Source organism: Salvelinus sp. IW2-2015, linkage group LG14 (assembly GCF_002910315.2).
Source record: "Salvelinus sp. IW2-2015 linkage group LG14, ASM291031v2, whole genome shotgun sequence".
In the NCBI taxonomy this organism is placed as follows: domain Eukaryota; kingdom Metazoa; phylum Chordata; class Actinopteri; order Salmoniformes; family Salmonidae; genus Salvelinus; species Salvelinus sp. IW2-2015.
In genome coordinates this window covers 41,540,692-41,552,464 of record NC_036854.1, presented here as the reverse complement: position 1 = coordinate 41,552,464, position 11,773 = coordinate 41,540,692, and the positions used below count along the sequence as shown (strand labels likewise).

At 45.4% G+C, this 11,773-nt stretch overlaps 1 pseudogene; it reads right to left on the bottom strand.

Moving 5' to 3' along the window:
- LOC111973562 (partitioning defective 3 homolog) overlaps positions 1-11,773 on the bottom strand; it is an 807,950-nt pseudogene that overhangs the window by 443,783 nt on the left and 352,394 nt on the right.

Genomic DNA, 11,773 nt, shown 5'->3' with positions numbered 1-11,773 from the left:
GATAGACAGAGGTAAGAAAAGGAGGGCGATAGACAGAGATAAGAAAAGGAGGGCGATAGACAGAGATAAGAAAAGGAGGGCGATAGACAGAGGTAAGAAAAGGAGGGCGATAGTCAGAGGTAAGAAAAGGAGGGCGATAGACAGAGATAAGAAAAGGAGGGCGATAGACAGAGATAAGAAAAGGAGGGCGATAGTCAGAGATAAAAGGAGGGCGATAGACAGAGATAAGAAAAGGAGAGCGATAGTCAGAGATAAAAGGAGGGCGATAGACAGAGATAAGAAAAGGAGGGCGATAGACAGAGATAGGTGGCAAGGTAAAAGTCAATCATAAAGCCCTTGTTTATCATTCAAAGCAGACAAGTGGTCCATCCATCAATCCCTCTCTCATCCCTCTCTCGTTCTCACCCACTCCACTCGACTGTCTGACAAGTCAAGCAGCACAAGTAGTAAAGGAGCGGGGGAAGAGATCAACTCTTTCATTCCCAATACCACTAATATCAACCTATGAAGCTCAGCTAAGGCCAAACAATTAAAACATCTGCTCTTCATGATAAAGACAATTAGTTCTCTATTTCATTCATACACACATGAGGGTTGAGGTCCAACCAAATTCCACAATGAAAAGCTTTGAATTGAATTTGAATTTCTGTGTACTTCCTGAATTGCCTGGAATTGAAATGGAATTGACTCCAAGCTTAACACAGACACAGACACACCACACACACACACACGGAATGACCTTAGAGTCTCACAATGGTGCATTCATTACCTCGTTGCTCTTGGCAACCCTCCTGGCAACGATGAGTTGGATCATCCCTCGTTTGTTGCCCTCYGTCGACATGGACAGGCGAAGCATTTCCATGGCATCCTGGTTGGGCGTCCCTAGCAACGACTCGCCATTGACGGCAATCAGCTGGTCGTTGACTCTCAGTCGGCCATCCTGATCAACCACACAAAAGAGAAGGGTGTGATCTGATCATATATATATATGACCTGTTTTACAACGCATAACGATAAGGACATGTACAGTGGGGAGAACAAGTATTTGATACACTGCCGATTTTGCAGGTTTTCCTACTTACAAAGCATGTAGAGGTCTGTAATTTTTATCATAGGTACACTTCAACTGTGAGAGACGGAATCTAAAACAAAAATCCAGAAAATCACATTGTATGATTTTTAAGTATTAATTTGCATTTTATTGCATGACATAAGTATTTGATCACCTACCAACCAGTAAGAATTCCGGCTCTCACAGTTTTTCTTTAAGAAGCCCTCCTGTTCTCCACTCATTACCTGTATTAACTGCACCTGTTTGAACTTGTTACCTGTATAAAAGACACCTGTCCACACACTCAATCAAACAGACTCCAACCTCTCCACAATGGCCAAGACCAGAGAGCTGTGTAAGGACATCATGGATAAAATTGTAGACCTGCACAAGGCTGGGATGGGCTACAGRACAATAGGCAAGCAGCTTGGTGAGAAGGCAACAACTGTTGGCGCAATTATTAGAAAATGGAAGAAGTTCAAGATGACGGTCAATCACCCTCGGTCTGGGGCTCCATGCAAGATCTCACCTCGTGGGGCATCAATGATCATGAGGAAGGTGAGGGATCAGCCCAGAACTACACGGCAGGACCTGGTCAATGACCTGAAGAGAGCTGGGACCACAGTCTCAAAGAAAACCATTAGTAACACACTACGCCGTCATGGATTAAAATYCTGCAGCGCACGCAAGGTCCCCCTGTTCAAGCCAGCGCATGTCCAGGCCCGTCTGAAGTTTGCCAATGACGATCTGGATGATCCAGAGGAGGAATGGGAGAAGGTCATGTGGTTTAATAAGAGAAAAATAGAGCTTTTTGGGCTAAACTCCACTCGCCGTGTTTGGAGGAAGAAGAAGGATGAGTACAACCCGAAGAATACCATCCCAACCGTGAAGCATGGAGGTGGAAACATCATTCTTTGGGGAKGCTTTTCTGCAAAGGGGACAGGACGACTGCACCGTATTGAGGGGAGGATGGATGGGGCCATGTATCGCGAGATCTTGGCCAACAACCTCCTTCCCTCAGTAAGAGCATTGAAGATGGGTCGTGGCTGGGTCTTCCAGCATGACAACGACCCGAAACACACAGCCATGGCAACTAAGGGTAAGAAGCATCTCAAGGTCCTGGAGTGGCCTAGCCAGTCTCCAGACCTGAACCCAATAGAAAATCTTTGGAGGGAGCTGAAAGTCCGTATTGCCCAGCGACAGCCCCGAAACCTGAAGGATCTGGAGAAGGTCTGTATGGAGGAGTGGGCCAAAATCCCTGCTGCAGTGTGTGCAAACCTGGTCAAGAACTACAGGAAACGTATGATCTCTGTAATTGCAAACAAAGGTTTCTCTACCAAATATTAAGTTCTGCTTTTCTGATGTATCAAATACTTATGTCATGCAATAAAATGCAAATTAATTACTTAAAAATCATACAATGTGATTTTCTGAATTTTTGTTTTAGATTCTCTCTCTCACAGTTGAAGTGTACCTATGATACAAATTACAGACCTCTACATGCTTAGTAAGTAGGACAACCTGCAAAATCAGCAGTGTATCAAATACTTGTTCTCCCCACTGTAATCTTGACAATTTCTTTAAGTGAATGACCATCAGAGTAATGAACAAACTATAGGAGACTAGATAATACAGGACAATACATAACAGAAGTCGAATACAGTCATTTTTCATTCTTACTGCACCTCATGAGTATTTTCTTTGAGGAGTGTAGACATTGGTAGCCTAGTGGTCACTGGTTCGAATCCCAGTGAAACATCTGCTGGTGTGCCCTTGAGCAAGGCACTTAACCCTAATTGCTCATGAAAGTTGCTCTGGATAAGAGCGTCTGCTAAATTACTCAAAGGTAAACATTTGAATTGTCATTTATTAGGGTTTATTTATCATGTATATGTATCAACCATGGAACACAAGGATGTGCGATCCTCACCTTGCAGGCGGCTCCTCCGTTGATGATGGACTTGACAAAGATGCCCAGGTCGGCGTGGTTCTCCTTGGAGCGGTTGCCCTTGACGCTGACCCCTAACCCTGCCGACCCCGAGTCACTCAGAGGGATCTCAAAGGTCAGGAACTCCCTGGTACCATCTGGGGTCAACACCAGGTCCTCTTCTTCTGACTTCTATAAGGAGAGGGGGGAGGGAGGTGGATAGGTAGAGAAGAAACAATATAGAGAGAAAGATGAGAAGAAAAAAAGAGGCCGAGATGAGATGAGTGTGTGTCATATCTTATTGTGGCTGTCATTGTCATTTTTCCTTTCTGTCTAGGAGACCGCCGCTAATTCGCTGTCACAGTCATAAGCTCTCTCTGTGTGAGAACCAGGATCAAAGATACTTTGAAAACACCAGGTATCCATTTTATGCTCAAACAACAGCATTTTCCCTTTGACGTCCACACCGTGCATCTTTAGAAGATGATCTCTCGTCAGGCGTTTGAGGTCCAACATATACATTAAGTGATCTGATGTTCTGTGGGATGTTTTGTTAGAGTTCATTTTCAAAGAAAGGAGAGGTTAAAATTTGCATTTAGTCTCAGTGTGTTCACACTGCTTGGGGGTGAAACCTGTTTAAAACCCACTGAGACTGGAAGACGTTCGACCAAAACGGGTGTCAAAACTCAATTTATTCTCCCTTCTCTACGAATGTTTATGGAAGGGGAATTTCAAAAGGAGAGGCGTAAAAATCAAAGGCTTTTGCTAACTAAGGTCATTACAAATTGCACATTTTTTTCTTCCTTTCTTTCAGACAGATAAGTAAGGGGAACGAGAGGTCGGAGGGAAAACACCTGCGACATCAAAAAAGACAGTAATGATATTTCTCTGTGCATGACAGAATATGGTTCATTGTGACGGACAGGAAGAGAGCTTGTCTTGAATATGAAAACAATTTCACCTAATATCAGGACCGCTCATGCATACTAATCACTAGCGTGTGCAGAGGAATCTGCAGCCACTAGTATTGCTCTGAAGATGAAAAAAGCTTTTAATTTAAAACCAATGAAAGTTTGGCGAATGATAAAACAAAGAGGAATGGAGTACTGCTACGACATTGCTTTGTTCAATACTGTGAATACAATTGAGGGGTGTTATTGAATGAATGATGAAAAGTGTGATCTGTGAGGGATATGAAGCCTTCATCATGTGCTGTCGTGTGTGAGTGTGTGTGTACGCGTGTGTGCCTTGCAGATATAGCCATGGCTGGTCTATTAAGGGAAATAATGCAAACAACAGGAGCAATCAACCCTGGGACCCATGCTCCAAGACCCCTATAACACTACTGATGAAAGTATTGCTCTGCACACACACAAACACACGTACACACACACACACACACACACACACACACACACACACACACACACACACACACACAGAAAAGCCAGGTGTCTGCCCTTCACAGCTGCTGAGTGAGAGCAAAGCAGGTTTTCAGCGGCTGAGTTATTAGGATGCAGTGGTGCATTCAGGTGCATGAAGCTTTTTTCAACACCTAGCGTGGCCTGACACCCTATTCCCGTGTGTCTTTGTGTGTTGTGTGTTGTGTGGTGTGTGTGTGTGTGTGTTGTGTGTGTGTGTGTGGTGTGTGTGTGTGTGTGTGTTGGTGTGTGTGTGTGTGTGTGTGTGTGTGTGTGTGTGTGTTGCGTGTGCGTTGCTGTGCGTTGCGTGTGCGTGTGCGTGATGCGAATGCGGTGTGCGTGTGTGTGTGTGTGTGTGTGTGTGTGTGAGAAAGAGAGCCCCCATTCCCCAGTCATTCCTCAGCTGTGCCCCCCTAACCCCTCTGGACCATGAACTGGATGACTGGACCCTCAGTAAATACAGGCCCCTGAATCCTTCTAATCACAGTGCATTTCAACACACAGCCCTTCCATTACACACCACCACTGGAGGACCATGCCAGGAAATCACTATTCATATCCTACAGCAAGGTGATAGGGAGTGGGCACAGGTCAGGTAGAGAGAGAGAAGTATCCTTCCTCACTACCAGCAGAAAGTAGTTATTTGTCCTCGACTACTTTACTCTACCGCATGTGATAGTATAATTAGGCAATAAKGCACGAGGGGGTATATGGCCAATATACGACAGGTAAGGGATGTTCTTATRCACAACGCAACACGGAGTGCCTGGATACAGCCCKTAGCCGTGGTATATATATGTTTTATTTTTTTATTTCACCTTTATTTAACCAGGTAGGCCAGTTGAGAACAAGTTCTCATTTACAACTGCGACCTGGCCAAGATAAAGCAAAGCAGTGCGAAAAAAAACAACAACACAGAGTTACACGTGGGATAAACAAAACATACAGTCAATAACAGAATAGAAAAATGTATAAACAGTGTGTGCAAATGTTGTAAGATTAGGGAGATCAGGCAATAAATAGGCCATAGTGGCTAAATAATTCAATTTAGCATTAACACTGGAGTGATAGATGTGCAGATGATGATGTGCAAGTAGAGATACTGGCATGCAAAATAGTTWAAAAAATAACAATATGGGGATGAGGTAGTTGGGTGGGCTATTTACAGATGGGCTGTGTACAGGTGCAGTGATCGGTAAGCTGCTCAGATAGCTGATGCTTATAGTTAGTGAGGGAGATATAGGTCTCCAGCTTCAGTGATTTTTGCAATTCATTCCAGTCATTGGCAGCAGAGAACTGGAAGGAAAGGCGGCCAAAGGAGGTGTTGGCTTTGGGGATGACCAGTGAAATATACCTGCTGCAGCGCGTGCTACGAGTGGGTGTTACTATGGTGACCAGTGAGCTGAGATAAGGCGGGGCTTTACCTAGCAAAGACTTATAGATGACCTGGAGCCAGTGGGTTTTCACGACGGATATGTAGCGGGGGCCAGCCAACGAGAGCATACAGGTTGCAGTGGTGGGTGGTATATGGGGCTTTGGTGACAAAACGGATGGCACTGTGATAGACTACATCCAATTTGCTGAGTAGAGTGCWGGAGGCTATTTTGTAAATGACATCACCAAAGTCAAGTATCGGTAGGATAGTCAGTTTTATGAGGGTATGTTTGGCAGCATGAGTGGAGGCTTTGTTGCGAAATAAGAAGCCGATTCTAGATTACCTTTTGGATTGGAGATGCTTAATGTGAGTCTGGAAGGAGAGTTTACAGTCTAACCAGACACCTAGGTATTTGTAGTKGTCCACATATTCTAAGTCCAAACTGTCCAGAGTAGTGATGCTAGTTGGGCGGCAGGGTGCGGGCAGCGATCGGTTGAAGAGCATGCATTAAGTTTCACTTGCATTTAAGAGCAGTTGGAGGCMACAGAAGGAGTGTTGTRTGGCACTGAAACGCGTTTGGAGGTTTGTTAACATAGTGTCCAAAGAAGGGTCAGTTGTATACAGAATGGTGTCGTCTGCGTAGAGGTGGATCAGAGAATCACCAGCAGCAAGAGCGACATCATTGATATATACAGAGAAAAGAGTCGGCCCGAGAATTGAACCCTGTGGCACCCCCATAGAGACTGCCAGAGATCCGGACATATACTGTACCACAAACCCCCGAGGTGCCTTATTGCTATTATAAAATGTATACCAACATAATTAGAGCAGTAAAAATACATGTTTTGTCATACCCGTGGTATACGGTCTGATATACCACGGCTGTCAGCCAATCAGCATTCAGGGCTCAAACCCCCCAGCTAATAATGGTTCAGTATAGCATGACCTCATAGGCCTTATTCAACGTTATACAGAATGCAGCCAAGGCTTTAGTTCGATTCAAACAAACAGTAACCCAGCCATTAACCTTTAGTTTGGAGTTTTATATCATCTGTCATCATGGGGCCAATCTGAATCAGCTGTGCTCTGACAAGCCCCGAGACTTTAACTCAACTCTTTATGCTACGATCGATTATGTGTCCTTGTTGACGTGACCATGGCAACAGTTTAAAAAAAATATACTATGCTTTCAAAAACACTCAGAACTAGTTGGATAAATTGCCAACATTCGTCAAACCACGTCTTTATTATTAATGAAGAGTTKTTATTAAAAAGATGCTAAATTACTGTTATGTCCCCGGAGAGGCTTTTAGCTCAGCTGTTTAATATATTAGATGCCATAAATTAAATCGGTCATAATTGGCTAGAGGACCACTTTTTGTGTGGTTCTCGGCAAAATGACAATGCAATAATCATCCTCGCTCGCACACAATCTGTATTCCGGGAAGGGAAGGCTGAGTAAGTGAATGAGAGAGAGAAGCATTGTAACATTTACATCAGCTAGGAACAAGCGCTGGCAGACAACCGTGTTTTTCAAGCCAGCTGCCAGCAGCTCCACCCTGATGTGAGTGAAGGGAACACAGCTCAACAGAAAGGGCTSCGATCCATCAAAAGAGATCGCTGGATGTTCCTGAAGAAAACACGGGGCAACTGCACTGGTGTAAGAGCAGGTGAATACGTCAACGTAACGCTTGAATAGGTTCCAAGGTGTCAGGTTAGTTCAAAGCTACGCTGTGAAGTCAATACAGCATCTCTTGTGGCGTAACACTGATTACTGTTGCACCATTAGGTAACACTAACATACAGCTCAGGTATTCTATGTCATATGTATTTCAGTAGAGTCCACTGCTTCTCAGCACTAGTAGTCAAGTAGCTACACTGGGTCCGTGTGCACCAGTCTAGTCCAAGACACAGCCATTCCTTCACACAGGAAGAACAACCTGCCTGGCTGCCATCCATTCCTCTATAAACGATTGACCCAGCCACAGCCCATTATGTGCTGTGGGTCCTTTATTAATAATGAACAGTCAGCATGGGTGGCATGCATTCATTAAGTCCCATTGTCCTAGAGAGGGTAAATGATATTGTCTGAGGAGAGAAAGAGGAGGGAACATAGGAGGGATCAGAGTGGAAACAGAGCAGTCCACCGTACCAGAGCCCCCTGCATACAAAGTGGGGGGGTTTGTCTTTCTTCTACCTTGCTGCTTGTCACTTGCTAACAGGGTGTGTTGTGGAGGTTTTAGTCCCCACAAGGTCAAATGCTATTTCTATGGGGTTTATGGTTAAGGGTAGAATATGTGCTTGTGTGTTTGGTGAGAGAAAGAGTGCAGAAAAGGAGAGATAAATAGAGAACCAAAGAAAGAGAAAAGTGAATGAAGAAACATTATCCTCTCCCCCTTTCACACACCTCAAAGGCTTTTCTGCACATCACCGCTTGAAACAATGAACAGCCCTGGAAACTTTTCTACACACACAACCAAATTTGGTGACATAAAGGTCATTGAAAATGAATTTCAAAGCCTAAAAAGAAATCAGTCAAGGATGTAATTGCAAAGAGGGCCCATGCATGATAAGTAGTATTGTAACACAAATTCCCTTTTGCTCTGTTTCTTTCTCTACCCGACGACAGACTGCTGATAATGGGTGACTATCAAACACCTTTGGCTTAATGCGGATCAGGACTATTCAGGTGCAATAAGACCTAAAACAAACACAGAACTAGAGAACGGCATCCTGTTCCCTCTGGTCAAACATAGAACAGTATGTAGGGAATAGGGTGCTACTTGGAACGCATCCCCAGTGTGCTGGTTGGGGCACACCCCACACGAAGAAGAATGGATTTAGTCACCTAGACTAATGAGGGCATGGGTAGCTTAAGACCCCAGGGGGGGGTGTGTGTGTGTGTGTGTGTGTGTGTGTGTGTGTGTGTGTGTGTGTGTGTGTGTGTGTGTGTGTGTGGTGTTGGTGTGTGTGTGTGTGTGTGTGTTGTGTGTGGTGTGTGTGTGTGTGGTGTGTGTGTGGTGGTTGTGTGTGTGTGTGTGTGGGCCAGGTTTAGAGGTAAACATGCTTGACCTATAGGGATATTATTGCACCAGGCTTAATGTATGGACCATATTGGATGAATTAAGCCAGTTTTAATGAAATGGGATCAGGAGGGTAAAGTGGTGGAAGGAAGCTCAATCAACATGTCTGTCTGTATAGTTTTATAACAAATGGCAGGGTGGGACGTGTGTGTGTGTGTGTGTGCGCGCGTATGTCTGCATAGTTTTACAACAAACAGCACAAAGGGTGTAACAGCAGCATAGCTCAATCTGAGCGACAGATATACTGGAGTTTCTGGGTCGTGCTCTAATTCACTCAATGCTGCCCATTATTTCAATGGAGTGGGTTGGATGATGGTATGTTCCCACATAGAATGGGTCTGTGACAAACAATGAAAACATGAGTCTTTCAGTTCCATTCACAGGCTGGAGTACATCTTAATTAAGCCCTACATTAAACATCTGCTGTACAGGCTATGAACACAACTCTACTATACAGCTCTCTCTACCTAATGGTGAGTGAAAAAGCACTCGGTASGTCCGACTTCACACTTCAACCGGCTGGGTGTGTGTTACTGTTCCTTCGGACAGGCTGGGTGGGTACCGGGTTGGACCCTTCCTTCGGGAGGTGGAGTGTGTCCTCGGTCCTCATAGGTTGCCCTAAATGACTTTGTTTATCAGCCAGTTGTACAATACCACCATGCCGCCACGCACCACCACCCCTCCTCTGGCATTATAACGGCAGGCCTAATTATAGGTAACAGCTGTTGAAAAGCTCTAAATGAAAACAGGTGGTGCGCTCCGAAACAGTTTGAAAGTTGTTAACGGAGTGGCATTGTCTTCTGGCACACTTTAGGTTTAAGTGCGTGAGTGTGTGACTCTGAACCCAACTTGGCCCTGTGATTGCAATACAAAAAAAAACAGTCTAAAAGCCCTAGTAAACAATGAGGCAGAAACTCATCTAGCTGGTGAGAACATTTACGGGGAGAAAATGACATGGGACCATTTTGTACTGCTTCAAACACACAATATCAGTTAAATCTCCTGGCCCATTAAAGGAGAATGGCCATGTTTTTTCCCAGCAGGAGAGGAAGGCTTAGTGCTATAGTGAAACACTGGAGTGAATCCACGGAGCTCACACTGATCGATGGTACAGGTTTTTCTTCAGAGTTGGGGGGAAATGCAGGAGTGAGAGATTTCTAGAGAGAGGGAGAGAGGGCGGGAGAGAGAGAGAGAGAGTTAAGGAGAGGGAGAGAGAGAGAGTTGAAGAGAGTGGGATAGAGACAGAGTTTTAGAGAGAGGGAGAGAGAGTTAAGGAGAGGGGGAGAGAGAGAGTTGAGGATATGGGGAGAGAGAGTTAAAGAGAGCGGGGAGAGAGAGTTTAAAGAGAGAGCGGAAAGAGAGACTTATAAAAGGGGGAGATACACTTAAAGAGAGGGGGAGAGAGACTTAAAGAGAGGGGGACGAGAGACTTAACAGAGGGGGGACAGAGTTAAATAGAGGGGGAGAGAGAAGGGAAGAGAGACTAAAAGAGAGGGGGAGACTTAAAGAGAGGGATAGGGAGGGAGCTACTTAAAGAGAGGGGCAGAGAGATACTTAAAGAGAGGGGGAGACGCAGATAAAGATAGGGAGGAGAGGAGAGTTTAAAGAGGAGAGAGTTAAAGAGAGGAGGAGAGAACAAGAGAGGGGAGAAGAGAGTTAAAGAGAGGGGGAGAGAGGGTTAAAGAGAGGAAGGAAAGAGACTTAAAGAGAGGGGGAGAGAGACTTAAAGAGAGGGGGGAGAGACTTAAACCGAGAGAGGGAGAGACTTAACGTGAGGGGAGAGAGACTTAAAAGAGAGATGGAGAGAGATACTTAACCGAAGAGGGGGAGCAGAGACGTAGCAGAGAGAGAGAACCTTTACAAGAGAGATCGGGGGGGAGCACGAGTTAAGGAGAGAGGGCAGGAGAACTTAAAGAGGGGGAGAGGGAGACGGTATTAAGAGCGAGGGAGAGAGTTTAGAGAGGGGGGAGAGAGACTTAAAGAGGGGGAAGGGAGAGGCTTAACAGAGAGGGGGTTAAGAGAGGTTAAAGAGAGGGGGAGAGAGTTAATTGAGAGGGGAATGAGAAAGAGAGGGGGAGAGAAGAGTGTAAAAGAGAGCGTGGAGAGGGGTTAAGAGCAGCGTGAGAGAGAGTTAAAGAGCAAGGGGGGGAGAGACTTAAAGAGAGGGGGAGAGAGAGACATTAAAGAGAGGGGAGAGAGCTTAAAGGAGGGGGAGAGACTTAAAGGGAGGGGAGAGAGAGACTTAAAGGGAGGGGAGAGAGACTTAAGAGAGGGGGAAAGAGTTAAGGAGAGGGGAGATAGACTAAAGAGGCGGAGAGAGACTTAAAGAGGGTGGGAGGAGAGACAAAGAGAGAGAGAGTTAAAGAGAGAGGGGTAGAGAGAGTTAAGAGAGAGGTAGTAGAAAGACTATAAAGAGAGGGGGGAGAGACGTTAACGAGAGAGGAGGCTTAAGAAGCGAGGGAGAGACTTAACGAGAGGGGGAGAGAGACTTAAGAGAGGGGGGAGAGACCCGTAGATGGGGAGAGAGGACTTAAAGAGAGAGGGAAGAGAGTTAAGGGAGAGGGGAGAAGAGACTTAAAGAGGGGGAGAGGGAGAGGTACTTAAAGAGAGGGGGAGAGGTTAAGGAGAGGGGAGAAAGACAAAGAGAGGGGGAGGAGAGAAATTAAAAGAGAGGGGGAGAGAGACTTAAAGAGAGGGGAAGAGGGACTTTAAAGAGAGGGGGACGGAGTTAGAAGAGAGGGGAAGAGGGGACTTAAAGAGAGGGGGAGAGACTTAAAGAGAGGGGAGAGGGACTTAAAGAATGGGGAGAGACTTTAAAGAGAGGGTAAGAGAGACTTAAAGAGAGGGGGAGAGACTTAAAGAGAGGGGAGAGGGTAAAAGAGGGAGCTGTAAAGAGAGGGAGAGACTTAAACATCG